General features: G+C 50.7%; 1 protein-coding gene across 15 annotated transcripts in view; it reads left to right on the forward strand.

Moving 5' to 3' along the window:
* Window positions 1-27222, forward strand: part of LOC131414202 (ral guanine nucleotide dissociation stimulator-like) — a 71887-nt gene that overhangs the window by 15036 nt on the left and 29629 nt on the right. For 7 of the 15 annotated variants that reach the window (XM_058555431.1, XM_058555420.1, XM_058555434.1 and 4 more), the window contains exons 1-2: window positions 19759-21462; window positions 25251-25381. The exons of 1 other annotated variant lie outside the window; for it this stretch is intronic. The gene's annotated coding sequence lies outside the window, so the exon portion shown is untranslated. Of the gene's footprint in view, window positions 1-19758; window positions 21463-22739; window positions 22780-25250; window positions 25382-27222 lie in introns of those variants that run through there. 7 more of the 15 variants (XM_058555419.1, XM_058555422.1, XM_058555423.1 and 4 more) reach the window with 5 other exon arrangements.

Genomic DNA, 27222 nt, shown 5'->3' on the forward strand with positions numbered 1-27222 from the left:
AGTCAACAATACCCTTGCTAAGGGCAGCAGGGGCCAAAGGCAGCTGCACAGGGCGCACGAGGGTCTGGCGAGCTTTTCATCTGCTCAGAGAGTCCCAGGGCTGGATAGAAGGAACTCAGGAGGCCCATCTGAGGTGGAGGTCACCTCGGGGGCATGTAAGCAGAAGCTGAGGGTCCCACAGCAAGTGGAATCTGAAGAGGTGACTCTCAAAGTCCTAGTGGCTCTAACGTCTCCGAGTTGGAAGTCAGTCCCCTCAGTCACAGCCTCTAGCTGCCCCCTCACAGGGCTGTGCCTCTCAAACACCGCTCCCAAGGAGAGTGGAGGCTGAGGGTGAAGGCAACCTCCTACCCGTGAGAAGTGCTATGATCACGGCCTCCCGCAAGGGGCAAAGGATGATGAGCAAGGGACAGAGGGACTGACCCACACGACTTCCACTCGGATGCTGAACATGCTTGTGATTCACGGGGCCAATCAGTATCTGTCTTCATCCTCCACTCCTCTCTCCCCAAAAGGACATGTCAGTGTTTACTATGACATCCACAGACACATCAAGGGCATCTGGGAAGAATCATGTGTACATCTGGAGAGAAGGGAACTGTGAAAACCAGTAATATCTGCATCCATGTGTGCAGATACCGACATCTACATACAGCTGTCACATTCCTCCAGCAGCCCTGGAATACTCCGCAATCATGTTGGCAGGTTTTTGGCACAAGGTAGCCAAACCAACTGGTGGTGTCCCCGAATGCCACCACTGCTGGGGCCTACCTTGAGGTTGGGGGGAGGCAGGGTGCCATGCCCTGTCTCACAAAAGTCTGGCTGGTGTCCAGGTGGGTCTCATAGCCTTTGATGATCATGCACTCCATGGCTATGTTTTCCTGGATGATCTCTGTCTCGTTTACTTCATTGTGCATTATCCTGTGGGGACAGAAAATAAGTCAGAGACAGGCTGCCCCCACCTCTCAGGAAGAAGGGAATGCCGGGCCTCTGGCTAGACCTAGGAAGAAGGCTTGGCACCCAAGATGCTCAGGTGGAGACTGTGGTCACGGAGGGGGAAAGAGCATGCATATTGAATACCTGCTGTGCTGGGCACTCTATGGGCATGAGCTCACATCATCCTTCTGACAGCCCAAGGAGACAGGTGTTCTTATTTCAGAGAGAAGGAAATGGAGATTAATAGCTAGAAAGCAGGTCTGATCTGAAACTCTGAACCACGTGGAAAAGAGACGGCAAAACTGAGAGGAGGACGGGAGTACAGGAAACAACATTTCTTCATTACTCTGTGCCCCACACCACTACTGGTCTTGTCTCCATCCATCGAACTCCACCCACCCATCCTGCCTCAGGGCCTTTGCACTTACTCTTTCCACCCCTCCTCCAATGCACTTTATACAGTTGCTTCCTTAATGTTCTGCCCTGGAATGGCTTAGTTTTTGAGCACCTGGCAATCGCACTGGCTCATGGAAAGACTGACTCCCGTAGGCTCCAGCACTTCTGGGGGAAAGCAGAACACACCTTTCCCCTTAGTCTGAGAATAAGGACAACTCTCCTATTTGTCCTGTTCTGACTGCCGCAACACTCCTCCTCCAGCAGGTGGCGCCATTTAACTGCTTTTTAAAAATGGCATTGGTGGGAAAAGAGGCCTGTGAGTTGCCAACTTTGCTAAGAGCCTTGGTGGGTTTTCAGGAATCTTAGGATGTTAGTAATTTTGTGGGGAGGAGCGTCTGGAAAAAGTACCCCACCTACTCCAAGAAAAGCACAAAACCTCTTATTTGTCTGCTGATGCCTCAAATTCTGCAAGCACGACCAGATCACCAAGAGGGCTGGTTAATGTGTGTGGTAGTAGACACCGACCAATTTAACCCTCCGAGCAATGAGAGATGACACTGGTTGAGCTGGATCCGTGATTAATGAACTCAGCGTGATGAGCAATTACTGGTCCCTTCTGACTCTCAGTTTGCTCACCTGTAGAAGGTCAGAGTGAGGATGGAAGAGAACGCTGATGGTGCTCAGGGCAAGCTACCCCAGGAAGCACCACTCTGGTATGTGGATTATTTCGAGCTGAAGACAATAAGGACTCAGGAAGAATATTTGAGTTTCCCCTCCCAAACTGCCTAAAGAATTTAAAACAAAAGATCTGTTTCAGGAAGGAGTTATTATCATGACTGCTATAAAGATAATGTAGGATAGAGGTTACAATAGAAAAGGCACCAACAAGCCCATCTTATCGGAAGTTCTGTCTCTCTGGCCACATTCTCTGGATGGCCTTGTGAGGAGTTGCCAGACAATCATTTACAAGGGAAGTCTCCATTTGTAAAGGTATCTCCCTCTCTGTATTGGGAAGAGGGGGGATGACCTCATTTCTAGAAACTTATCAATGTGGAAGGTGAGGCCTTAAAACTGCATAATAAACCTTACTCTTGTTTACAGTGCTTTAGTGATAATCTCCTGTAACTGACACCCCCACCCCCAACATCCTCCTTTGTCATTGGCTGAACATGATATTTAAGACGAGAATTTCTGCTATTGTGGAGAAACGCAGTGTCCCTGCTTTCTCCCATGTATACATGTTATTAAACTTGGTATTATTTTCTCCTGCTAACCTGTCTTGTTAATTATTTGGTCAGCCTTAAGAACCCTAAGGAAAAGGGCAGAGGGAGATTCTCTCTTCCCCCGACAACGCATTTCACGTGCTGACCTCAGGCCCAGCCTACACGGCAGGTGCTTGAATAAAGGGCAGTGATCACTGTTGCTATTATCACTGGTTTCAAAGTTGTTATTATAAAACTATTATCATCCGTTGTTTTCTGGTTATCAGATTGGGGTATGGAGATGGGGTTTCTTCCTTAGGAGCCTCAGTCCGTCCCTCCCAGCAATGCTCTCAGCAACCCAGGCCCTAGCCCTCTTCTAGGGAGGCACCTTTCAAAGATATGCTAGTTCGCTGGAGATGGACTCATATTTGGAGGTGAGCAAAAGTAAGCAGAACCATTTCTTTTGAAGAGGGTGGGGATTTTGCTGAGGAGGGCCATATTTGCTTCAAACAAGGGGGCGATCCCAGAGTAGCAACACTAATTTGACTGTTAGACAAGTGCCAGCTGCAGCTGCTCAGGATTCCTGCCAGCACCGGCTGGGTTTTGTGCTGAGAGCCACACTGTCCACGCAGCTGGGGAGGAGTTCCCAGGGCCGCAGGCTCCCGGGGGAACTGGAACTGATGACCTGGGTTACATTGAGCCTAAGAGATGAGGTTCAGGAGAAAAAGCAGGACAAAGGCCAGAGGTAGGAGAGAGTCAGCCCCAGGGGAGGAGTGTTTCTGAGCACAGCCAGGGAGGGTTTGTTATCTGATGGCTTCCTGCCGGGCTGGGAGCTTTCCTCAGTCCCCGGAGGGAGAGAGGAGGATGAAAGGGCTGCTGTCAGGCTGATAGGAAAACCCTCTTCTGTGCCAGTAGGGCTGTGTTCAGGCCAGGTACAGGTGATCAGGTGGGACAAAGGACGAGTAGGCTGTGGGAAAGGGGATCAGGATCTTAGAATAAATGCCTTGGCACCCATGTGCCTTCCTCACCCCTGCCCGCACCAGGACAGGGCATCCCGCAGGGATGAGGAGCCTCGCTGGTGTCCCAAGTCTTCTCCTTGGGGAAGTGTGCAGGATTTGGCTACTTGTGGCACGAGAGCACTGGGGTCTCCACCCCACAATGGTTTCTGTCTACAATCACGCTCTGATTACATCTGCTCCCTGAATGAACCTCCACTCCGGGGCCTGTGCCCTGCCCTGGTCCAGCCTGGTCCTCCCTCTGCCCAGCTGGGATCCGTGGCCCTACTGGCTGCCTCTTGCTGGATTCGGGAAGCCATTTAGGGCACTGAGTGGTTGGCAGAGCTGGGGACAGCACCTCACACGCTGCAGACCGACCCTCCTTTGCAGCTTCTGGCAGCCCATCACTGAGTACAAGGCTGCTCATCATATCTTGGTCTCCATAAGGTGCAGAGCCCAGGGCCTAGCTCCTGGTGCACATCTCGTTCCTGCCTAAACTCACTCCCCTGGTGATCTCACCAGTCTTGTGACTATAATACCATCTCCGAGCTGATGGCTCCCGAATGGCTAGCTCCCTTACACTCCAGACTCAAATGCCCTGCTCTCTTCTTGTCCTCTCCACAATGTTATCCATCTCAAGTTCAACATGCCCCCAGTTAAGCTCCAATGAAACAAGAAAGATTCCCCCTCCACACATGCCCCTCCTGCACCTTTCTCTATCCCCGTTAGCAGCAACTCTAACCTTCTGCTTTCTCAGCCAAAAACTCTGGAATCGCCCTTGACTCCCATCTTGTCTCTCCCCACATCTAATGCATCAAAAACTCCTGTTGGTTCCATCTTCAAAACACACCCTGAATCTGAACCTCCTCCTCACCTCCACTGCCACCACCTGGTGCAGGCCACCGTCAACTGCTGCCTGGGCTGTTGTAGGCGCCTCCTCCCTGGTCCCCCTGCTTCTGCCCTGGCAGAGGAAGGTTCCCCCTGGGCTTTGGAGACTGAAAGAGGGGCAGCGGTGGTGCCTTGACCAGAGGGCTGGGGCCTCTGACACTGGACAAGTCATCGGCTTGTCCACTTGTGACACTGCCTGCTGTTGACTGCAGTCTTGGGCTCATGAAGGCCTACCACCCAGGCTCCCCTCTGGGGCTCCTATACCACAAGTTGTGAGACACTGACACTGGAGAACAGAGGAAGTTGGCAGAGTGCCTGTGAGTCCCTGGGTTGATCCCCATCCTGGCAGATGGGCCCACGTGAGTGCCCAGGGCCCTTCCTCAAACCACAACTGTGCCAGGGACAGCACACCACCCACACCATCCCACCAACTGCCCCCTGGGCTTCAGCTGTGAACTCAGATTGTTCCGGGGACCCTGCTTCCAGGTGGGGCAGGCTGGGGTTCCCCCAAACACCACCTCCTGGGATCCTAACCTGAATATGAGATTTACCATCTGGGGCTCAGCAAACTCCCGCTGGGGAGCATCCTCAGCCCTGGCCTGTCCACTGGCGGGGCCACCCGGGAGGCGAGCTCACCCAGACAACCCCCCCAGTTTAGCCCTGGCGTCGTCCAGGCTGTTGGCTGGATGTGCATGTGAAAAGTGGACCAGAAGCTCGTGCAGTGTCAGAATGTGCCTGGGAACCTGCAGGAGGGAGAGGCAGGGGGAGAGGGACAGAGACAAGGATGAGGAAGGAGAGAGACTGTGATGAAGCAAGTCAGAGAAAGCAGCAATGTTGAGAGGGAGAGAGAAAGCAGATGAAGGATGGTTCTCTGAACTCCCAGCACTCCCATGAGCAGGGCTGAGGATGGACACCCACAGCACTTCTGATCTCAGACTCTAATGTGGAGACTTTTCCAGGGTCTTGTCTAGGGCAAGAGCCCAGAGCTTGAGGCTCTAAGCCAGCAAGAGGAAGGGCCTGGAGGTGGGCTCAGGACCAGGAGCTCCCCCTCGCCTTCCCACACTGCCTGCTCTGTGGAGCTGGACAGGCCTGCGGTCCACTACGTCAGGGGCTGGCTCTAACCCCATTCTCCAGGCAGCCCAGAGCTGGGGCCTGTTAGGGCTTGGGCTCTCCCGGCCATGGCCCCCTGGTGCCCCCAGGTGTGGCTTCCTCCCAGATGTGGCCCTCACTGTCATGGCCCCCAGTGGGCTCCCCATGCATTTGCCCTCAAGGACAGGGCTAAATGCCAGCTGGAACATGGGGTCAGTAAGGAAGGTCTCCAAAACTCTCTCCTTGCAGTCAGTTTGGCCTCATAGTGCTTCAGCAGCTTGTCAGTCAATGTTCTGCTTGCAGGTGGCCAGGGTCTGCAGGCTGTACTGCTGGCTGGATACTAGCTCCTGATAGAAATTGAACACGGGCAGCAGGATGGCCAACATGTCTGCTCGGTGACATGCCCCACAAACCCTCGGTCACCCAGCCCCACCCACGGAGGTCAAGGCCAGGCTCAGACCTCCCACCCAGAGACACCCTTGTCTTTGGGGATGACTCTGGCACCACTGCCCTATCCAGGGCCAGATAGGTGGCCCCAGGCATTGGGACCACATCAGAGTCACAGATCTTTATAGAGATGGGGCTCTGTCTACTCTGACACCTGTGTATTGGAAGGTCGGAGAGGGCTGTTGTGGGTGCTGTGGTGTGCCCCACTGCCTGAAGGGTCTGAAGGGCCACCCAGCTCCGGAGTTTTGGGGGTTAAGCTGAGGCCTCTGTGGTAACTGAATTGCAGCTCCACATCCCCCTCAGCCCTGGCTCCCCCAAGAGGCCTCCCAGAGTGCCCCACCAGTGACAGAAGTGACCCATCCGTGGTCATAAGGTGAATCAGTAGCTGGCCTGGAACCAGCTCTCTTGAGTCCCCCATTCCAGGGCTTCTCCGCACATGACATGCCCTCCCGGGTCATGTCCCCTCAGCTCTCTGTCCCTTTATGTGTGTGTCCCTGTCCTTCCATGCCTCCCCAGGTTCAGCAAGGTGGGTCTGTTGCTGGCCCGCTCTGTCCCAACCTCCTGGATACACAATACCCTGCCTTCCAGCCCCTGAAAGCCCAGCCAATCTCCCCAAACCTGCCCTTCAATACTTGATTGGCAGGGATGAACCCACTGAAACCTCTGCTTATAAACTCCATTAAAAAAGAAAAACGTGCTTCCTTTGCGATAAACTCTTAAGTGGGAGCTCTTACACTACCCAAGGGACAGCACCTTCAATGACGCAACTACAGGAAGTGCAGACCTTTTCCTTCTAGGTAGTCTTCTCATTGTGACCTTGGGGAAAAGCGGGGCTCTCTGACTTAGGAAAGTGAACAATAAAAGGGTCACACTCAGTGTGGGAGAGGCGCGATGCAGGGGTCCTGCTGTGCAGCCCTCGGGGCCATCAGGACGGTGCAGCCAGCTCGGAGACCAGTGACGCAGGGTGGACGGAGTGGGAGCCTTGACCGTGCTTCTACCTTTTCTTTGTCATTCTACTTTTGGAAACCTGTCCCAAGGAGACGCTCTCTCATACGAACATTTCAGATGCAGAGATGAGTGTTTCTAGTAGTTGCGACAACTGTAAGAGCCAATGATGGGAGATGGCTGCATGGATGAGGGCATGCTCACAGGTACTGGAGCATCATACAGCCATCAAAAAGCATGTGCTAATCTTAAGTAAAAAAAAAACACATCAATATTCAAATTCAATATTCATATGTGTGACATTATGTAAATCAAATGGGGGGGAATCCCAAGATCTATGTATAGAAAAAAGTTTGAGGAAAACACATCAATGTGTTTACAGTGGTTATCTTTGAGAAGGAGAACTATGGTTGATATAGCTTTTAACATTTTCTGCTTTTCTAGATAGTCAAATTTTCTCAAATGTGTTCATATATATTATTTTTAAAAGAGAAAATAGATAAGAAACTAAAAATATCTCTTCTTCCTAGAAAAACAGCTTTTGCCAACTTGTCTTTCCTCTTCTGCTCCCTCTGAGGGATTATGTGAGTTTTTAAGGGGCTACTGTTACACTCGGGGAGAATGGAAGTGCCGCCAGCCTGGAGGAGTAGGCCTTGGAGAGGGACTTCTCAGGTGGTGGCTGGGGACCTCTGCCAGGGCTGGCTGCTCACCCAGGCCCCAGTGGGCCAGCTGGAGATGCAGGTCTTCGGGCCTTGGTAAAGATGTGGTGCAAACACACGATGGCCTCACTGACAGAGGAAGCACAGTATAAGCTCCGGCCATGGAGTTCCTGCCCCTCAAAAGGCCTCTGCCCTCAAGTCCCAGCAGAGCTGAGGGGCCCAGGGAGAGGGCAGGGGCTGCCACCGTCCGTGGGACTCTAGCAGCAAACACCTTTCTCAAGTGACAACTTATGTGAAAACCTCATCAGCGGGATAGACTATGTAACTTGTGGGGCCCAGTGCAGAGCAAATATGCAGGATCCCTTCTTTAAAAAATGACAAAATTTCAAGATGGTGACAGCAGAGCTCTACACCAAACACAGGCTTTTCTAAACATGGGTCACACTCCCCAGAAGCCGGCAGAGGATGGGAGCTGCTCTAGCTGCCAGCCTTCCTGGCACCCTCAGTGCCCACCTGCTGGGGTGACCCTAAAGGATCTTAGAGGAACTCAGGGCTCTAGAGAATTCAGAGGAAATGCCACTGATGGTGTGAAAAGAGCTAAGGCTTGAGACCCACTCAGAGCAGGCTCAAATCCGCCTTATGCTGCTTCTCAGCTGTGTGACCTCCAGCAAGATGCCTAACATATCTTAACTTCAGGTCTTTCCTGGAAAATCTGAAGGTGAAATGAGGTCACCCCTGCAAGTAATGGGACAATTTGAGGGCCTGATGCAGAGAAGGTGCTCAGTAAATGCTAGCTCTCCACAACCCCATTTTGAGGGGAAACAGAAAAGCAAAAACACCCAGATTCTCCCATGCAAGTGCCCTGTCACCACCTAAAGAGCACTGGGAAACGTGCCTTCTCACTAGCAGCTTAGCACCAGGCTGGGTAATGGCCCTCTGAGCGCCCCTGGCAGCCACATTTGCTGTGGATCCCCTCCCAGCATCCTCCTCCCCACCCATGCTCCCCAGCCAGCCAGCTCCAGAACACAGCCTGAGTCTCCTCTCCAGGGTGAGCTGTAAGGATGCCAGAGAGACTTCTGCTACTTCCTGCAGCACCCTCCCCTCCCAACTGTTCCTCCTCTGCCTCTGCTCATAACCCCCATCTCCTACCACCCTGGAGAACTGGGAACTTCCCCAGTGTGTCTGGGGTTTGAGCTGAACGACATAGGGAATGCCATAGGGACTCTGTCGTACACCCCATTTGTGGACAGGAAAACAGGCCCAGAGAGAAAGTGTGAACCCCCCCGGGAGTCAGGGCAGCCCCAGCCTAGGAGCCTGTCCTCATCTCCCTGCCGTGGTCTCTGTCTTTCTCTGCCACATCAGATGTCCCTCCCTGGTCCCATTGTCCACGTGTGCTCTCTGCTCCCTCCTCTGTGATGACCCAGCACTTTGGCTGTTGGAGGCCCCTGGTGTTGTCCTCCTTGGGGATGTGTCACAGGGGGCTGTCCCCTCTCCCAGCAGTGTGTTGCCTGAGGGCAAACCCCCACCCTGGGGTCTCACTCCCTCAGTACAACAAGAGCAGGAGTGGAAGGTGCTCAATGGGTGGAGACATCCCTGAGCTGTGTGGCAGACGTCCAAAGATAGTAGCTTAGGAAATCACAAACGCCACAGAGCCAGCTCTGCTCCCTTTTCAGGGCACGTGGCTTTGTCCCCTCAAGGCCACTTGCTGAACCGCAGGATGAATGGGCTCTGACAATTGAGCGAATGGAGCACTTTGAAAGCAAAATGGGACAGTTACCCGCTCTCCACTTCTGGGTTACTAAAACTGCCCTGGCCTGTACTTGAAGAGTGGCTGAAAATATCTAATGGAGAAATATGTATTGCTGATGCAGGCTTTTCTATTTTTTCGATTCTCTGAGACCCTTGACACATGAAAAACTGGCTGTTCTTGGATCTGAACTCTAAAGAGCTAAGGGACTCACACACAGGCTCGTGGAGAGCTCAGAGACACGTGAATGCCCAGTCAGCACCCTTACTGTCCTGATGTCATCACCCTCATGCCAGTCTGCTGTCTTTGCCAGTTCTGGTATCTGCACGTGGTATCCTTTTCTCTTTAGGCTGGAGGGATGTGTGTGTGTGTGTGTGTGTGTAAGACTAGTCTGTATGTAAAACTGATGGCGCTCTTCTCAGATACGTCTACAAGACATCTCCTCCCCAGGGACAAGAGCAAAAACCAGATGCCGTCAGGTCAGGCACTCTGCTCCCTGCATAGGCAACACTGGCACTCTGGGAATCTGATTTAAGGATCGGGCCAGGTTGGCAAAGCTCTGGAAAGCTGTGAGCCTGGGGACCCTGCAGAAGCCTTGGACCATGGCCCAACCCTGCTACAAACCAGTGTCAGGATGGCGGCAGGAGCCCCAGTCCCACTGAGATCGCAGAGGCCTCCTTTCCCTTATCCTGCAGGTCCCTTCTGGGGATGCATTTGCTTTGGATCTGGGTTTGCTTGGCTGACATCAGGGCCTGCTCAGCTGACCCTTGTCAACGATGTCCATGGAGAGTTTGGAATTTGGCTTACACCCCAACTCGCCAGCTAGAGTCCAGCTCTGCCTGCCCAACTGGGTCAATGCCTGGTGTCTCAGCTGAGCCCTGCCCACTTTCCACCCCACAGTCTGACCTTCTTGGCCCATCAGAGGCAAACCCTCATTTGTCACACTCCTTAGCAGCACTGCTCATCGGCTCCTGCCACACCCCAGTCCCCTCTCTGGAGACAGTGTCTTTAATCCAGAATGCATTTAGTCAGTGCAGTCATTGGTGGAGGAATTAGTCCTGGGTTTTCTCTCTTTTGTTAGCAAAGTTTTGCTAAAGATCTCTGTACTTCTTGCTTTTCCAACATCTGCCACATAACTCAGTTCTCTCTCCTTCATTCTCCATTCCCTCTGGCCTCTTCCAAGCCTAAGAGATGCCCATCTCTGTCTCCCTTTGTGCCAATCCTGTCAGCATGTCCTGATGGAGTCTCTGTGGTGGGCACCATGCTGGGCATGGGTGAGACACAGCCAGAGGTGGATAAGTCAGATGCCTTCCCTGGAGGAGCTTCCAGCCTAAGAAGAGGGTCAGATACCCACAGGGGTAACTTATACTCCAACAAGGTGCACACCTCCTGCAGTGGGAGGGTCTCACCATGGAAGCCACAAGCGCTACCCAGAGGTTTTGCAGGACAAATAGGAGCCCAACTGCGCTGGCCCCGTGGTGTAGCAGTTAAGTGCACAAGCTCCGCTGCTGGTGGCCCGGGTTCAGATCCCGGGCCTGCACCGATGCACCTCATGTCAGGCCATGTTGTGGTGTCATCCCATATAAAAGTGGAGGAACATGGGCACAGATGTTAACCCAGGGCCAGTCTTCCTCAGCAAAAAGAGGAGGATTGGCATGGATTTTAGCTCAGGGCTTATCTTCCTCACAAAGAAAAAAAGGAGCCCAGCAAGTGTGTTATAGAATGGAAGGAATTGGAGCAGAGGGGATGGTGTGAAGAAAGATGCAGAGTACGACAGGGTGTTGAGTGCAGGACAGCAGGGTTGGGGATGGCAGGAGGAACGTGGGAAACAGGACTCAAGGCACAGAGTGGGCCCTGCAGAGGGGCTGACTGGGGAGGGGTCAAGGCGGCCCTCTCCATGTCAAAGTTGGTTTGCAAACCTGATTCCATGGCTACAGTTTTACCTTAAACCCTGAACTAAAGATCTCTGCAGTTTCTTGCAGAGTCCGGCTTGCAGGATTCTGAGTGCTACCAAGTCAGGAAAATATCACCACCATCTCTAAACTCCTACCCTGCCCTTTAGAGCTGCCTGAGCCATCCCAACTTACTTCCAATCATAAATGGGAGAAAAATAGCTATTAAAACAATGAAATGGTGCCAAACTGAAGATTCTAGAGAAGGGGAGGATTCTTCTCAGAGGAGGATGCTCCCTTTGTTTTAGATGGTCCTTGGAGCTTTTTGGTTACAAAAGATAAGGCCCAAGAGGGCTGTTTAGATGGAAAAGAAAAGACTAAACAGAGCTGGATAGTTTTGCTTAATAAATTTTGTGCAGACTTTTGTTTGGGTATGCTCTCCCGTTACCTCTAGGGAGACATGGCTGTGGGTGGGGGCTCCAGGGATGGAGAGTATACATGGAGTAGAGACAGGGCCAATGTCCTTGATGTGTGACCTGTCCACAGCCCGCTTAGAAGGGCCTAATGCCTGGTTTCAGGCTCTGTTGTTGTTGCCTTGAAATTCTTAAGAGCCTTGCATTTTCATTTTGCACTGGACCCAGCAAAGTATTTAGCTGGTCCTGAAGAAAGTGTATACAAGGGTATATTGGTAAAGGATTAATGACCAGCTCTCTGAAAAATAAACTCTGACTGGTAGCACTGGCTGATTTCCACGGTGTAAACATTCCAACCTTGGCCCATTTTATGCTACCAAAGGGCGAATAACAAGCTTGAAAGAGTCTTGAAAATTTCACAACAAACTTGCAAATTGGTATAAGCCAGCTCCAACACATCACTGGACGGTGGCGAGGGTCTTGGCAGATAAAAAGATTATGAACACCCCCACCACCAACAAAACGGTGTTGGAAGCATGTGGAGAGAGGCCAGTGTGAGGAGAGGAGGTCAGCAAGAAATCCGTGTAGCAGGAAAGGCTGAGTGACAGAAGGGCAAGGATGTCTTCTATTCACCTTTAAGCCATTTTCTGTTTCAGTACTGCAAAACCCTTCTACTGTATCTAACCCTTTCAGAAAGTCTGGTCTATACTTGGCTGGTGTCAGGGGCTTGGGGACTGAAAGAGGAGCCAGTTGGGTGTCATTAGGTCTTTCCTGGATACTCTGGTTGTCCTCCTGGGACAGGGCAGGACTGTACTTCCCAAGCCCCTGAAGTTGAGTGTGTTCAAGTGACTCACTTTGTCCAATGAAATGTGAGCAGTACTGTCAGGCACCATTTGCCACATTGCTTCTCCTGCCATGGGACTGGTGAATTTCCCGATTGTGGGAGACCCATCAGCCTGTGACCCTGACTCTGAGTGAGAATGTTGTGGAGCGGAACCCACAATGGACACACAGTGTGAGAGAAAAAGCAATCTTTGTTGTTTTAAGCCACTGAGACTTGGGAGCTGTTTGTAATTACAGCAGAATCTAGCTCCACCTGATGGACACAAGGAGTGCCCATACGGGGGTAAGGAGCAGTTAAGACTGAGTGAGGACAGCCACTGTGGGAAGTGATACAAGAAGACAGGAGAGCAGAATTGGAAGCCAGACGTGGCCATGAAAATGGAAGACCCTGAAAATCCTCAGGAATAAGTGGGATGGGGCTTGAGGAGTTTTTCTGGCTATCAGGTGGACCATGAGAGCTTGAGGCCATCCAGGTGACACAGTGGTTCCCGAACATGCACCTTTTATCTGGCCCGTCTCCCCAGCAAGGAAGGAATAAGTTGTGGGGCAGGCACAGGTCAAGGATCTGCAGCCAGGAGACCCAAGGTTAAGCCTGGATTCTAGCACTGGAAGTGACCTTGGAGTAACCTTGGATAAGTCCTCCCTCTTCTGTGGACCTCTGAGTTCTCAGATCCCTCCCAGCTCTGACTTTCTAAGACACTCTATCTTTGTCACGGGCGTCACTCATCACTTACTTGGCTTCTCAGTGCCTCCTGCCTACCTGATGGCCTACTTCCTGGGAAATGGGCTCTGTTTCACCCTCCTAAAGCCCCTCCAGAGCACACAAGTGCCCTCTGCCCTGCAGGATGTGGATGTGTGTGTGTGAGTGAGAGTGAGTGAGAGTGAGAGAGAGTGAGAGACAGTGAGAGAGAGAGACTACAGCCAGAAGGCTTTACCAAGCTGATCTTTCAGTCTTCTTAAAGAAATCCTTTGCCCTGGAGAGTAATGCACTCAGTTGAAAACGTTGCTCCAAATTCCCACCAAACAGGCCTCTGCTGTCACACTGACAAACACACACACACACACACACACACACACACACACACACTTTCACTCAAAACTGACCAGTTTTGTGCTCCCCAGCACCAGAGAGGGCCCTGCCTTTTGCACCCACCCCTTCTCTGGCCTACCAACCCCTGAAACCTTTCAAGGCCATATGCGACATGAACCCACACCTTCTTTGGCCATAAAATGACTCATTTTCTAGCTGGGTTCACACTACAAACTCTATTATGGCACCAATCACACTCTACCTCAATCAGACCTTAAGGGTAGAATCTTCCATCTCTTTACTGCCTGCCACAAAGCCTGATGCCCATTCATTCATCAAGCCCTTACAGAGTACCTACTATGTGTGAGGCAGAAGGGACAGAGTGATAAAGGACACCCCTGCTTTCAAGGAGGTCTCACCAGGCCGGGTTGGGGACAGACACCCAAGGACCTGGTTCTGACATGGCATGCTGAGGGTGGGAAAGCCGTGGGAGCAGGGGGCAAGGAGAACATTCTGGGATGAGAGTCCCCAGGAGGAGGCATTCGAGCTTGGTAGGATCCCACCAGGCAGGGAAGCGTGGGGGTGGCAGGGGCACTCCAAACAGAAGCCCCAGCATGTGCAAAGGCCAAGATGTGCACAGCTCATGACCAGGGAGCACTGGCTGGATCCCCAAGTGATGGGGGAAGAGGAGCCTGGGGAAGAGGATGAGGCAGTGGTCAGCTGATCTTAGGCAGTTAGTGAATGAGTGAGTGAGTGAATGAATGACACCCGACACCCTCGATCATGAAGCCACTAACCTGGTGCTGGTCCCTAGACCTATTCCCTGGTCCCTAACAACGACTCAGCTTGGTTTCAGGGATATGTGTAGGGCTAGGATAGATCTCAGAATGAACCAGATGGTTTAGACTCGGGACAAGCCCCCATCCCAGGAGCGACATGGGAAGAGGCTATGAGTAGAGTGGCAAGACTAGCAAGTAGACAAGGAGACGTGGGTTCTAGTCCTGGCTGTGCCACCTCCCAGCTGTGTGAGCTTGGGCAGGTGACTTGAGTTCTCTTAGCCCCCTTCCTCGTTCAATCCTATGATTATAGCTATGGGGACTGACTAAGGAAGCATGTCTGACAGTGCCTGGTGCAGGGTAGAGGAGGTGTGTGGAATCTGAAACTTTTGTTCAACCTCAAGTTCCGAGCTGACATGACCATCAGTTCAGAGCTTGGCAGCAGCACGATAAGGTGGAATTGGCAACTTCAGGTCTTTGAACATTCCAGGCAGAGCTGGCTTCAAGGTCATGTGATGGGGTCCTTCGCTCAGAGGGCCCCGTGCTTGGGGCTTCAAGTTCCGCAGTTGTAACCTTGTAGTTCTTAACCATTTCTCTTTTATTTGTTTTCATGAGTAACATCTGATGGAACAATGGAGCACACCCCAGGGGCTTGGAGCCTCAGCCCCCATGTGTTCCTGCCTCCTGCTGCCTCACTGGGATGGTCTCTCAGCTGCTTGCTCCACACACGTTGGCACCCCAGAACCCATGACCTCCTCTACCCTCTCTCTGGGAGAAAATGGGTCTAGTCAGCAAGGAAAACTCACATCCCTCCGTGAGTCACCCTCAACCCTCTTCAGGAGCCTCGGTGTAGGTGCAGTAAGAGTGGGTGCAGTGCAATCCCGAAGGTGTCTCAGGGCAGGGTGAGGGACAATGCCTGGGCACTAGGTGGGTGACTCAGCAGGGACATCTTGCCCACCCCTCATCTAGGTACCAAGTGTATCATGGCACAGAGGTTAGAGGAGGTTGGAGGTTGAAATTGGGGGATCGCCTGTCTGCCATGGGTGGGTTGGTGGGCTGTGAGAAGGGGAGGTCGACTTCCCCGACTCCACCCAAGGCCTTGCATTTTTCCCTTGCCTCAGGCCCTACAAATCATGCATCCGACCCTCGTTAGAATCTATGTTTCCATTTTCCCATCCTCAGCTCAGAGTCCACGGTCCTCGTGTGACGTGGCCAAATGGCTCTGAGCATCTGGTGCGCACTGGTGAGATGAGGGGGGAGAGGCAATCAGATCATTCGGCGCTGGGGTAGACAGCTGGTGAGGGGCGTCTAAGGGACAGAGAGCCAGCGCCTCCCAAGCTTTAATGTAAATGGCAATCGACTGGGCTGTTGTGAAAGTGCAGATTCTGATTCCGGAGGTCTGGGCAGGGCCTGAGATTCTGCATTTCTAACATGCTCTTGCTTCATGGACCACATTTTGAGTAGTGAAGTTCTAGAAGGCTTAACTTAGCAACAGCATGGCCTCCAGACCGATGAGCCTGGAGCCAGTGAGCCCCTGTAGGAGCTCTTATGACAGGCAGAGAGAACGACTGCTTGGAACTGACCCAGCAGCCCACACTATGATGACTTACCAGGGACTCTGTGTCCCCGAACTCTTCAGCTTATAATGTGGGGATGCTTACTCAATGTGGTCATCAGCGGAGTAAATAAAAACTCGCCCATAAATAACCTCACTCAATCCTCACAACCTTGTCAGGCAAGTATAAAAAGGCTGTTTTATAGATGAAGGAATGGTCGCATAGAGGATGGGGGGGCGCACTCCAAGTTGCAATTGTCAAGTGGCAGATCTGAACTCAGATCTGACTAAGGCCCTTCCGACTCTGCCAGCATCACTAAATTTACTTTTGGAGACTGGCTTAGTTGTGGCTGGAAGCTGGTCCCCGCTGCCGGTCATGTGCCCCCCCGATCCTGCTGAAGCCTGGAGTGTGAGGTGTTGGGCCTGTGCCCTGGGCACCCCGGCCACCCTCCTCTGCACCCCTAGCCAGCAGTCACCTCTGCCTTCAGCCACTCGATATTGATCTCCCCATTCTCGATCTGCTGCCGTAGCTGCTTGGCCACCGTCTTCTCTTCTCCACGATCTGCAGCAGATGCAAGTACTTCTGCATCAGTGCTTCGTGCTCCCTGGCCAGGGTCTGGGAGCTGTGGACAGACAGACGTGGTAAGACACTGCCTTCTTGTCCCCCAGAGATCCAAGCAGAAATGTGGCTCCCACACTGACTGCAATTAGAAGATCCTGACTCCCAAACATGGTGCACAGGGCCTTGACCTGGCTGCTGTGCTGTTACCGACTGCTCTGGCCCCTTCTCCAACTCCTGTCTCACACTCTGACCTCTGGTTCCTCTAACTGATCCTGTTCTCTCCCCTCCCCCTCCAATCCAGCCCCCCCCCGGGCCTTTGTACAGTCTCGCTCTCTTGTTAGGGGTAATGCATCCGGTGACTTTAACTTAGAGTCAATGCTCAAATGGAACAATAAAGCCTGGATGACAGCACATCTGTTTAGTACATCGTTCACTGAATATTTTGAACTCATTGTTGAGACCTACCGCCCAGAGAAAGAGATTCCTTTCAAAATATGACTGCTCACTGGTAAGTGCTATGGTTGCCATGGAGAGACTGATGCTGGTGTGTGTCCCCCTTCACACACACACAGAAGTTAGCGAAAGTCTTATGACTCACATAATAGACGTCTCTGCGGAGAGCAGGGCCAAAATCACAAGCAGCTCTGAAATGGCTTGAGGGAGCAAGGAAAGAAGCCAGGCCTGGGTTTTTATCGTGGTTGGAGGTTTTAAAGAAAAAATATTCAATGACACTTGTAAAAAATGGTAAGGCATATTTTATTCAGAACCACTGCAATATGTAGAGACCACTGTGATGGGATTCACAGCTGGGGAGAAATGAGATTGGGCTCGACTTTGAATGCAGCATGGGCAAGTGAGCATTCACGGCCAGGCAGCATTGTGGGGGTCAGGAGATGGAAAATTACTAAGAGAAACAACAAGTGTTGGGGTTTCTAGCTAACCTGACCTAACAAGATTATTACCGAAGCCAGGCCAGAGTTATCAGACACCACCTGAGGGATGGTGGGGGACGTGGAGGAGCCCAAGCAGATCTCGAGGGTGATCAGATCTACGGGTGTGGGTTCTGCTTAAACTGATTTAGCAAGGTTCTTACTAAAACTGGATTTTACAAGGAAGTGCACACACAAACCTAGGAAATGGTTCAGGATCCTGACTAAAGTTTGGTCAAAGCAAGAAATCTTTGCCAGGGTTTAGACCAGGGCGAGAGTTCTGCACACATACAGGGGCTTGTGTGGTTGGATCCGAAGCCAATGCCAGAGAAGGGAGACTCTGGACTTGCTCTTCAGCTTGTCCAGGTGTGGACATGAGGGGAAGAGGGAGAGGAGAGGCGTAAGTTGTCAGCACACATCAAAAAGTGCGGAGTCTGACTGCTCATTACAAGGACAAACATGCAAAGAAAAGCATGCATTCGCAATGGCTTGTTTTTATATAAAGAAACACTAACAGAAGCTCAAGAACGATCAGAACTGTGCACTGGGGGTGGCTGGAGTAAGTGCTGCCATCTTGCTGTCCTGTAGGCCACGGGGACCAGTTCCACATCCCATAGAGTGTTGCCCAGAGCTCTACCCTCGTGGTGGTCCCACTCAGGGGTGGTGAGGAGGGGGACGGAGTCTGGGGGTGCAACAGCCTGAGGCCTGAGATGGTGTTCGCTGTGCGGCCACGATCTGCTCCCATTGGCCAGGCAACAAGGAGAAACCACCGTCTCCTTCCACAGGTAACTGGCCGCCACTGCCCAGTCAGTCCCCCATGAGGTCCAGCCCGAGGTGGGCAGCACTTTGTGCTCGGGGCCTGTCCAGCAGGTGAGTCAGCGCTGGGTGCTGTGTAGCTGTGGTCTGCGCCACCGTCTCTGCTCGGGGCACCTCGGGCCACCATGGCCACCCCACAGCCACCAGCACCCACCTTATGGCCTCCACCACCCTCTCACCCCCACACTGCAGCCACCCTGCTCTCCACTGATTTGGGCTAGGGCTAACAATGTCAAGTAACAGGATAGTCTGGAAACGCTCTTCCTTAGGTCACTATCTTCTTGGATTTGCTGTGACTTTTCTGCTCTTTTGATGGCAGGGAACCTGCCTTGATCTCTGCAATCAGGAATGTGGCTGAGCAAATGCAGCTTGTACCTGCTGGATGGATACACCTCCCAGATGCTCTGTTGCTAGAAGGTTCCTGGCAGTGCAGGGAAAGGTGGCTCTGCAGGTGGAGGTGAGTGCTGGAGAGGTGTCTGACAGCATCCTGGGCAGAGCAGGTCAAGGCCCACTCCTCATGGGAAGGCTGACCCTGTGGACTTGGACTCAGACAGCATCCTGGGAGGAGCAGGGTTCAGCCCACTCCTCAAGGGGAGACTTACGCTTGGGACTCTGCATCTGACAGCATCCTGGGTGGAGCAGGGCGAGGCCCACTCCTCACGGGGAGGCTGACCCTGCAGACTGGGCATCTGACAGCATCCTGGGGGAGCAGGGCACGGTCCACTCCTCATAGGGAGGCTGACCATGTGGACTTGGATTCTGCATCTGACAGCATCCTGGGTGGAGGAGGGCACGGCCCACTCCTCACCGGGAGGCTTACCTCGGGGACTCGGTGAAGGGGCTCCTCTCTACACATCGTCCTTGGGCTCCTACAGCAGGGTGAGGGGTTTGCTTTCCCCCTGGCCTGGCTCCCTTCATGAGGGCTTCTGGAATTCAGCTAGTTCAATGAGTCCTTTCCTGCGGACTCCACACTGGAGGTCCCAGAACAGTGCGCTGAAGACATTCTACTTTGAAAACCTCCTGGCAGATCATTTTGTTTCATGTTGCAGGTTGTTATTGAATTTTGAAAGACCTGAATGCCACTTGTTGTCTGTAGTCTTATTGAAGGTTTACAGTGGTTTGTTCTAATTCGGAAGTTGTTACAATCTATCCAAAGAACTAGTAACATGAGCTTGTTTCAGAGGTCAGCCACCCTGCTTTCTTGACGGTTTCCTTCAGAGCCTGTGTCCCAAAAGTTTTGTTACTGTTTTGAGAATGAGGCAAAGCCCTGCAGAGAAGGTGGCTCTTGGCATGTGTCATGGTCTAATGTGGTCTGGGGGCAAATGAAGTAGGAGTCCTTTGGTAACTAGTCACAAAGCATTGAGAAAGGTTAGAAAGTCATGTTGCTTGGAAATCCCTGAGGACCTAGTATCCACCTGGTCTGGTCCACAGTGGTCTCAGGGGGGTTAGATGACCTCAAGTGGAACAGAAAGCCCTCGGGACAGACCCCCCCAACCCCCGACGTGCACAGTTTGGTCTAAATAGAGATTTTACCTTAATGAGGAGAAGAGATTATGAAGTGTCTTGGTCAGTACCTTGCAGGGGCTGGTTGCTTTGTACAGGAAGCAGCTTTCCTCCTGGTAGTGGGAGGACAGCAGTAATACTGATCCACAGCTCTTGGGGCTGACCTCCCCTTGGCGGTGGTCTCGCATCCTCAGCTGCTTGAGCAGAGCTGGGGCCAGGCGCCCTGCTGGGTGCCTGGGAGGCTCTGCTGGCCAACACCTGGCCTGGCTTTGAAATAGGGGGACCAACCGTCCCCGTTTTAGCACCCAAAGTCTTGCATCCTAGGGACAGCAGGAGGATTGGGCAGCCATGAGCTTCTAAGAACTATTTCTGAGGCTTTTTGAAGCCTTTCCTGTTGTCTTGATGCCATCCTGTGTTATCTGCCAGAACGTCTGTGTCCCTACAGGGCACTTACCACAGCCTGGGAGGAGGTCCTCACCTTCCTTCCTTCTCTGCCCTACAGACGGTCACCTCCTTAAGTTAGACAGTGGGTCTTTCATGTTTCTATTCCAGTAATAAGTTGCAAGCAGGTGTTCCTTAAATCTTTACTAAAGGTTTAAATGGGCAAAGTGGCTACAGGTGTGGGTGTTCCCAAAAACACTTGTTTTGCTTTTATAGCTGATTATTTTAGGGGGAAACATTTAATTCTTTCTTTCTAATTACTTTTTCATTTATCCTTGCAGGCTCCACATACTGGGCTCAAAACGTCTGGTCCAGTGGTTAAAAGCTGTTCACAGGGGTGACTGGACCCCACTAAGCATTCTTTCGTCTGTACTGAATATTTCACCAAAAACAGCTCTAGGAAAGGCTGGAGGATCAGTACTATGTGCTCAAGCCATGGCCACGCCCTCCATCTTCCACCTGACTGAGACGTGGGGGCTGAAGGCCACAGCCACCCCAGGAGAAAGGACATCAGGAAGGCCACCGGGGGCCTGAGGAACATGCGCGTGAAGCAGATGGGAAAGGAGCTGCAGGTTCATTGTGGTCCTTGAGGGAAAAGCTGAGGGCCCAGCCGTGGTCCCGCAAGTGGAAGTAACCGGCTCTGCAGGGTGAACACGCACCCAGTGCCGCCCAGGAAGCTGCCAGTCAGGATTGGGCGCAGTCTCTGGAAGGAACTCCAGGAGACAGTGTGGCCTCCACAGTATTAGGCAGCCAAGGAGATGCAAACACGTCTGCTGTAGATGCTGGCGATGAGACCCCCTCTTCCCAGCCAGGGCCTGCTGGGTAAGAGTGGCATTTCCGTGAATGACTTTATCCCTCAGGATCGGGGCATGCAGATTTACTGGCTGGCTTCCTTCTTACAGTTTCTTCTCAGAGCACACTCAAGAGAGGCCATCTGTCCCTTGAGAGGCTGTTGACCAAAAGAGGCTGAAGAAGGATGTGGAGCCCAGCTGCAGCGGGACCAGCCTGGGGCCTGATGAGAGCTTGGCCCAGAACCCCCAAGTTCATCATTCACAATGATGCCTCAGAAACCCTCCCAGAGCCCCTCCACCCTCCGACGGATGTCACCCTGAAGCCAGCCGCAGAAGCTGTGCGGGGCGAGCACAGCGACACCAGCCCTCTGTCCCTCAGCTGAGTCATCCTGTCAGCACTGGGGGCCCAAGATCTCCTCGACTGCTGCACTTCTACTGCTTCTGCTCCCTGGGGAACAGGAGCACGGGTGCCGCCTGCGGGAGCAGGTGGAGAAGAACGGCCAGCTGAAGAGGGGCAGCCGCCGACAGCCAGGTGCACAAGCTGCAGGAGGAGCTGGACGAGCTGAAGGGAGGGGCTCCCTGCTTTAGCAGCCTGCTGCCCCCCGCCGAGGTCAGTCCCGGTGCTCAGGGCTCCCCCACTGCCTGCTCATCATGAGGGGTTTCCTGCTCCGCAGCAGACGGCCCCTGAGCACTTCTGTGTGCAGCATGCCTGCTGCTGTCTTGGGAGAAGGCTCTGCTGGTAGCCGCCCCTCGCAGACAGGGAGCCCAGGCTGCAGGGCTCACCCCGCTCGCTCTAGGGTGCTCGAGAGGCACCGGTAGTTGTCAGGGTTTAGCATATAGGGAAGGAGGCATTGCAGGTCTGCTGGGAAAGCCAGACCTACGCAATGAATGGTTCCTGGACGATTGGTTTTCCGCTTGAACAGGAGAAAATCAGCTTCTGTTGCATCCCTCAAACAAATGTAAATTCCAATGAGTTAGGATGTAAATGTGAAATAAAATCGACATAGTAACTATTAGAATAGTTACAGGGGGGGCTGGCACCGTGGCTTAGGGGTTAAGTGCGCACGCTCCGCTGCTGGCAGCCTGGGTTCGGATCCTGGGTGGGCACTGACGCACCGCTTCTCCGGCCATGCTGAGGCCGCGTCCCACATACAGCAACTAGAAGGATGTGCAACTATGACATACAACTATCTACTGGGGCTTTGGGGATAAAAATATAAATAAATAAAATTAAAAAAAAAAAAGAATAGTTACAGGAGACTCTTAAAGTCATGGGGGGGTTCTTTCCCTTCATGTTTTAATGAATATCCTTGAACTGAAGTCATTTTGAACATTTTAATAACTTCTTTAAAATTTGAAACATCTTTTTGAGTAGAATACATTCTCTTTTGTAAAAATTAAAACACTCCAGAAATATACAAGCTAACAAGTGGTAAAAACTCCTATTTCTCACATACCTCCCAACTTTTATTCCTTGTTGGTAGTAAAATTTGGTGTGTAATCTCCTAGACTATTTCCTGTGTTTTACATACATATTTCTCTACCTGTACAAATAGGTTGGAATATTGTTGGTGTGTTTATTGGCTACATTTCTGATTTTCCTGCTCTTTTACACTTTAGTCCTTGTAAACATTGGTTTCTCGATATTCCTTATGTATTGAGGGTACCATCTTTTGCCTGTTATACACCCATGGAGAACATTTCCCTACCACATTGTTCATTTAATCTGGATCAGTGCTTGTCTTCCCAGATGTCAGTAACACTTCAGGAGGGAAACGGCTCTATGTGACAGGCTGTTCAGGACCTCCCGGACCCCCAAGGCAACAACCATTAAGAAAACACAAAGCAAGAAACAAAACCCATACTGCGTGTTTCCAGATGCATCCCGGGGGAAGGACATCTCCAGTTGAGGACCGCTGATGTCCTGGTCAGAGTTATCCCCTATGTTCTCCTATCACGTTAAAGCTGTTTCTGTAGTTTCTTGTGCCTGATGGTACAGTTTCGTGCCTTTGTCTGTTCCTCTTGGTCAGATTGCTCAAGGTTTCTCACTGGTACAGGTCTTTCCAGACAGTCAGCCCTTGACTCCATTGCTCAGGTCTACATTGTTGTTCCTGTCTTGTGAATCCTCACTTCATTCTGCTGATGTTGGTTTTATTGTGGTGTTGTTCTGGCTCCTGGAGGGAAGTGCTCAGCTTCTTCGTGTACAGTTGATATTCCCTGATACCTGCAGTGGAGGCTGTGTCCCTTCTTCTGTTCCTTTGTCCCTACGCCATAGATTTGTCTCATGCTCCTCTCATTGCTATTCATTTCTAAAGAGGTTGTCCTGTCTGTCTGGATTCCCTCTTTAACCTGAGAGATTTAGAAGGGTTTGGATAGATTTTCAAGTGGATAGGTTGGGGGAGGGGAGCCAATATTTTGTGATTATTTTTTACTTTTATTGCTTTAAGGTCTGGTAATATGGTCACATAGATTTCTGCTTTTTGGACTCTTTAGAGATTTCACTGTGGCTTAGCACACAGTCCATTGTGGTGACTGTTTCATTGTGGTTTGAGAAGAATGTTTCCTCTCCACTAGTTGCTTATGTTGTTGTCCCTTGGGCTGAGTCTAGATCTAGCTTTTTTGTGTCCATCATCAGATCTGTTTCCTAACTTACTGTATCACTTGACATGTGGATTTCTAAGAGAGGTAAGGTAGGTTTCCCTGTGATTCTTGAGGTGCCTGTGTCTTCTTGTTTGTCCAGTTTTGCTTTATGTTTCAAGACCATATTGTTAGGTGTATAAGTGTTCCTGACAGTTATCAACACAGAGAACCCCTTTTTGTCCCATTTAAAGTCTTATTTATCTCCTTATTTTCAACCATATTATATCTCTTTATTTTATAACTATATTTTAACTTAACTTGAGAGCCTTCATCTTTTTCTAGAGCAATTTGATCCATTTACAATTGTGATTATTGATAAATTGGAATGTGAGTCTACCATTTAATTTAATTTTTAATTTGTTAGGCTTTCTCATGATTTTTCTATTCTTCTAGTGGGTGTCTTTCAGCTTTTAGGAACAACCATTTCTGCCTCTCTTTCTGTAAATGCTTAGAGTTGATCAGTTCCTGTGTTCTACACTCCCAACTCATCACCTTCCACTCCCCAGCTCGAGACTGTCTGATCTTACTTAATTCTATGTTCTTATTTTCCCCATCAAGCAACTATGGTTATATGCAAGTAGACATTTTATTGGTTACTTTGTTCACTACTATTTATTGTTGCCAAATTTTTCCTCCTTTTTGGAAATATTTGATGCTATTTTGGAACTCATATGACAGTAAAATTTTGAAAGGAATCGAGTCTGAAATACTTCTTAGGTGCTGACACTGGGGAGCCAGCGCCTAACCTCTTAAAGTTGCATCAGTGTGTCTGCAGAGTCAGGATGAGGTCAGAGATGTTTAAAACCATGGAAGTGAATGAGATCTCCTGGAGACACTGCAGCTGTAGAAGGGACCAGGGCCCAGCCTAGGAGCAGGCAGTGTTTACAGAGGTGCAGCTGAAGAGGGTCCAGGAAAGGAGACTGAAACGGTGGAGCATGGAGTCGCAGGAGACACGAGGGGAAAAGGGTATTGCAGAAAGGAGGGGTGCTCTGCTGGGTGGGATACAGCTCTGATCAGAATGGAGAAAAGATGGCTGGACTTGGCCACAGGGGATCACTGGTGACTTCAGTCTCCTTGAGAGGGTGGGAATGAAGTTGGGTCTAGAGTGGGTGAAGGGGAGCCACGGGAGGGCAGTAGGGATGAGACACTTTACTTAAGAGGTTTAGCCATGAAGGGGAGTCAGGAAAGTGGACAATAGCCAAAAAGGAGCATGCGTCCAAGGAAGAGTTTTGTTTGTAAGGTGGAGATGAGCTAACAGTTGCTGCAGGTAGGACCGGATGGAGAGGAGGAGCCTGAGGGTCAGGGAGGAGCATGCTGGGCCCTGAGGAGGTGCAGGGCTGGGCTTCACCGCCTTGGGAGGTGCAGAGAACAAGAGGACAGATGTGCTGGTGGAAAGGGCACCCTGTGCCTCTGTTCCTGTGTTCCTGGAGAGTGATGTGGGCAGCGGCTGGGAGTGGAGGGGCGATGCAGGAGGTGTTAGGTGAGCGGCAGGGGGAGGAGGGGGAGAGGGAGAGGGCGCTCTGACTTGGTTTCCATGGCCCACCAGGAGCTCCCCACTGGGGTCACCGGTCACCAGCTGCTGTCTCTCTCTGATGTCTTCCTCAAAATGTCGGCTCTCTTGATGGTTCTCAGGGTTATTATGAATTTGTTCAACAATCAAGGAATCTTTGGGTCATTTTTTAAGGACTTTATGTCAAGGGGCTCTACATGTGTTTATTCAGTCTATCATCTTTACCCAATAGCTTTGTTTTTGGACAGATTCTGTACAACAGAACAGCCGGGCCAGTGGCCTGCAAGTTCCAGAGTTTGAGAGGTTTGCCCTCCAGAAAGCCGGTGGTGATTGGCCTTCTCACAGGACGTGGTACACTGTCCCTGAGCCCGCTCTAACTGTGAGTGTCACAACGTTGTAAATCCTCTGGCAGTTCTGTCAGGGCCCATCGTTGACATTTCTGTGACCAGTGAGGGCGAACATTTTTCCGTGTTCATTATCTGTCACTTCCCTGACTGTGCTGTCGCCTGCCTTGCTCACTGAGCTCTGAACCTTCCTGGTGGAACCAGGACGTTCACTCTCTATCCAGTGTGATTGCACGTTCCCTCAGTGTACCCCTTGAGTACTTGCTTCAAAAATGTGTTTTCTTCACATTCTTTGATTCTTTGTACATATAATCTAGATTTAACCTGGAGCTTTAAAAATGTTTTATTGTGGAAAACCTTGAACATACACAAATTAAACAGAAAAGTGTGATAGCTCCCCATGTCCCTATTACCCAGCTTCAACACTTATTAATATTCTGTTATTCTTGTTTCCTCCATATTTCTACCCACTCCCTACCTTCCACTGATTAATTTTTAATTAATAGATTGTTTTTAGGAAAGTTTTAGATGGACAGAGAAATTCAGCAGACAGTCCAGAGCGTTTCTCCCTCCTCCCCCAAAGTTTGCCCTACTGTTAACATCTTGCATGACCACCTGTGTTAGTGCGATTCATTCCTTACAAGTGAGGAGCTGATGCTGCTACAGTGTTCGTAACCAAGTCAGTGGTTTACATTAGGGTTCACTGTCTCACTGTCACGTACTTGGATTTTGACGAATGCATAATCTCATGTATCCACCATGACAGAGCCTACAGAAGAATTGGATTGCCCTAAATTCCCTGTGCTCTGCCTCTTCATCCCTTGCCTTCCAACTCCTGGCAACACTGATCTTTATACTGTTTCTACGGTTTTGCCTTGTCTAGAATGCCGCGTGATTGGAATATATGAAAACTATGGAACAGAGTATATAACCTTCTCCAGTTGGGTTCTTTCACTTAGCAATATGTATTTAAAAGTCCACTATGTCTTTTTGTGCCTTGATAGCTAATTTCTTTTTTTTTCTTTTTGTATATTGAGTTAAAATATACATAACAAAAAGCGTGACATCTTAACCATTTTTAAGTGTATACTTCAGTGGCGTTAAATACATTTACGCTGTTGCACAGTCATCACCACCATTCATCCCCATAACTCTTATGATTCTGAAACTCTATACCTATTAAAGAGTAAGTCTCCCTTCTCCCCTCCCCCCAGCCGTTGACAGCCACCATTCCACTTTCCATCTCTGTGATTTTGACTAATCTCAGTTCCTCATGTTAGTGGAATCATACAGTATTTTTCTCTTTGTGACTGGCTTATTTCTGTTAGCATAATGTCCCCAAGGTTAATACACATGTAGCATATTGCAGAATTTGCTTCCTTTGTAATGCTGAATAATATTCTGTTGTATGGATATACTACATTTTGTGTATCCATTCATGTGTCAGTGGACACTGGGGTTGTTTCCACGTTTTAGCTATTGTGAATAATACTGCTATAAACATGGGTGTACAAATATCTCTTCAAGGCTCTGCTTTCAGATCTTTTGGGTGTATATCCACAAGTGGAATTGCTGGATCATGTGATAATTCTATGTTCAATTTTTTGAGGAACATTCATACTGTTTTCCATAGCGGCTGCACCATTTTACATTCCTATCAACAGTGTACACGGATTCCCATTTCACCTCATCCTGTCCAACACATGTTGTTTTCTGTCTTTCCTGTAGCACTCATCTTAGTGGGTGTGAGGTGGTGTCTCATTGTGGTTTTGATTTGCATTTCCCTAATGATTAGTGGTGTTGAGCGTCTTTTCATGTGCTTATATGCCATTCATAAGTCTTTGGAGAACTGTCTCTTCAAGTCCTTTGCCCATAT

The sequence above is a fragment of the Diceros bicornis genome, chromosome 14, assembly GCF_020826845.1.
Source record: "Diceros bicornis minor isolate mBicDic1 chromosome 14, mDicBic1.mat.cur, whole genome shotgun sequence".
NCBI classification, from domain to species: Eukaryota; Metazoa; Chordata; class Mammalia; order Perissodactyla; family Rhinocerotidae; genus Diceros; species Diceros bicornis.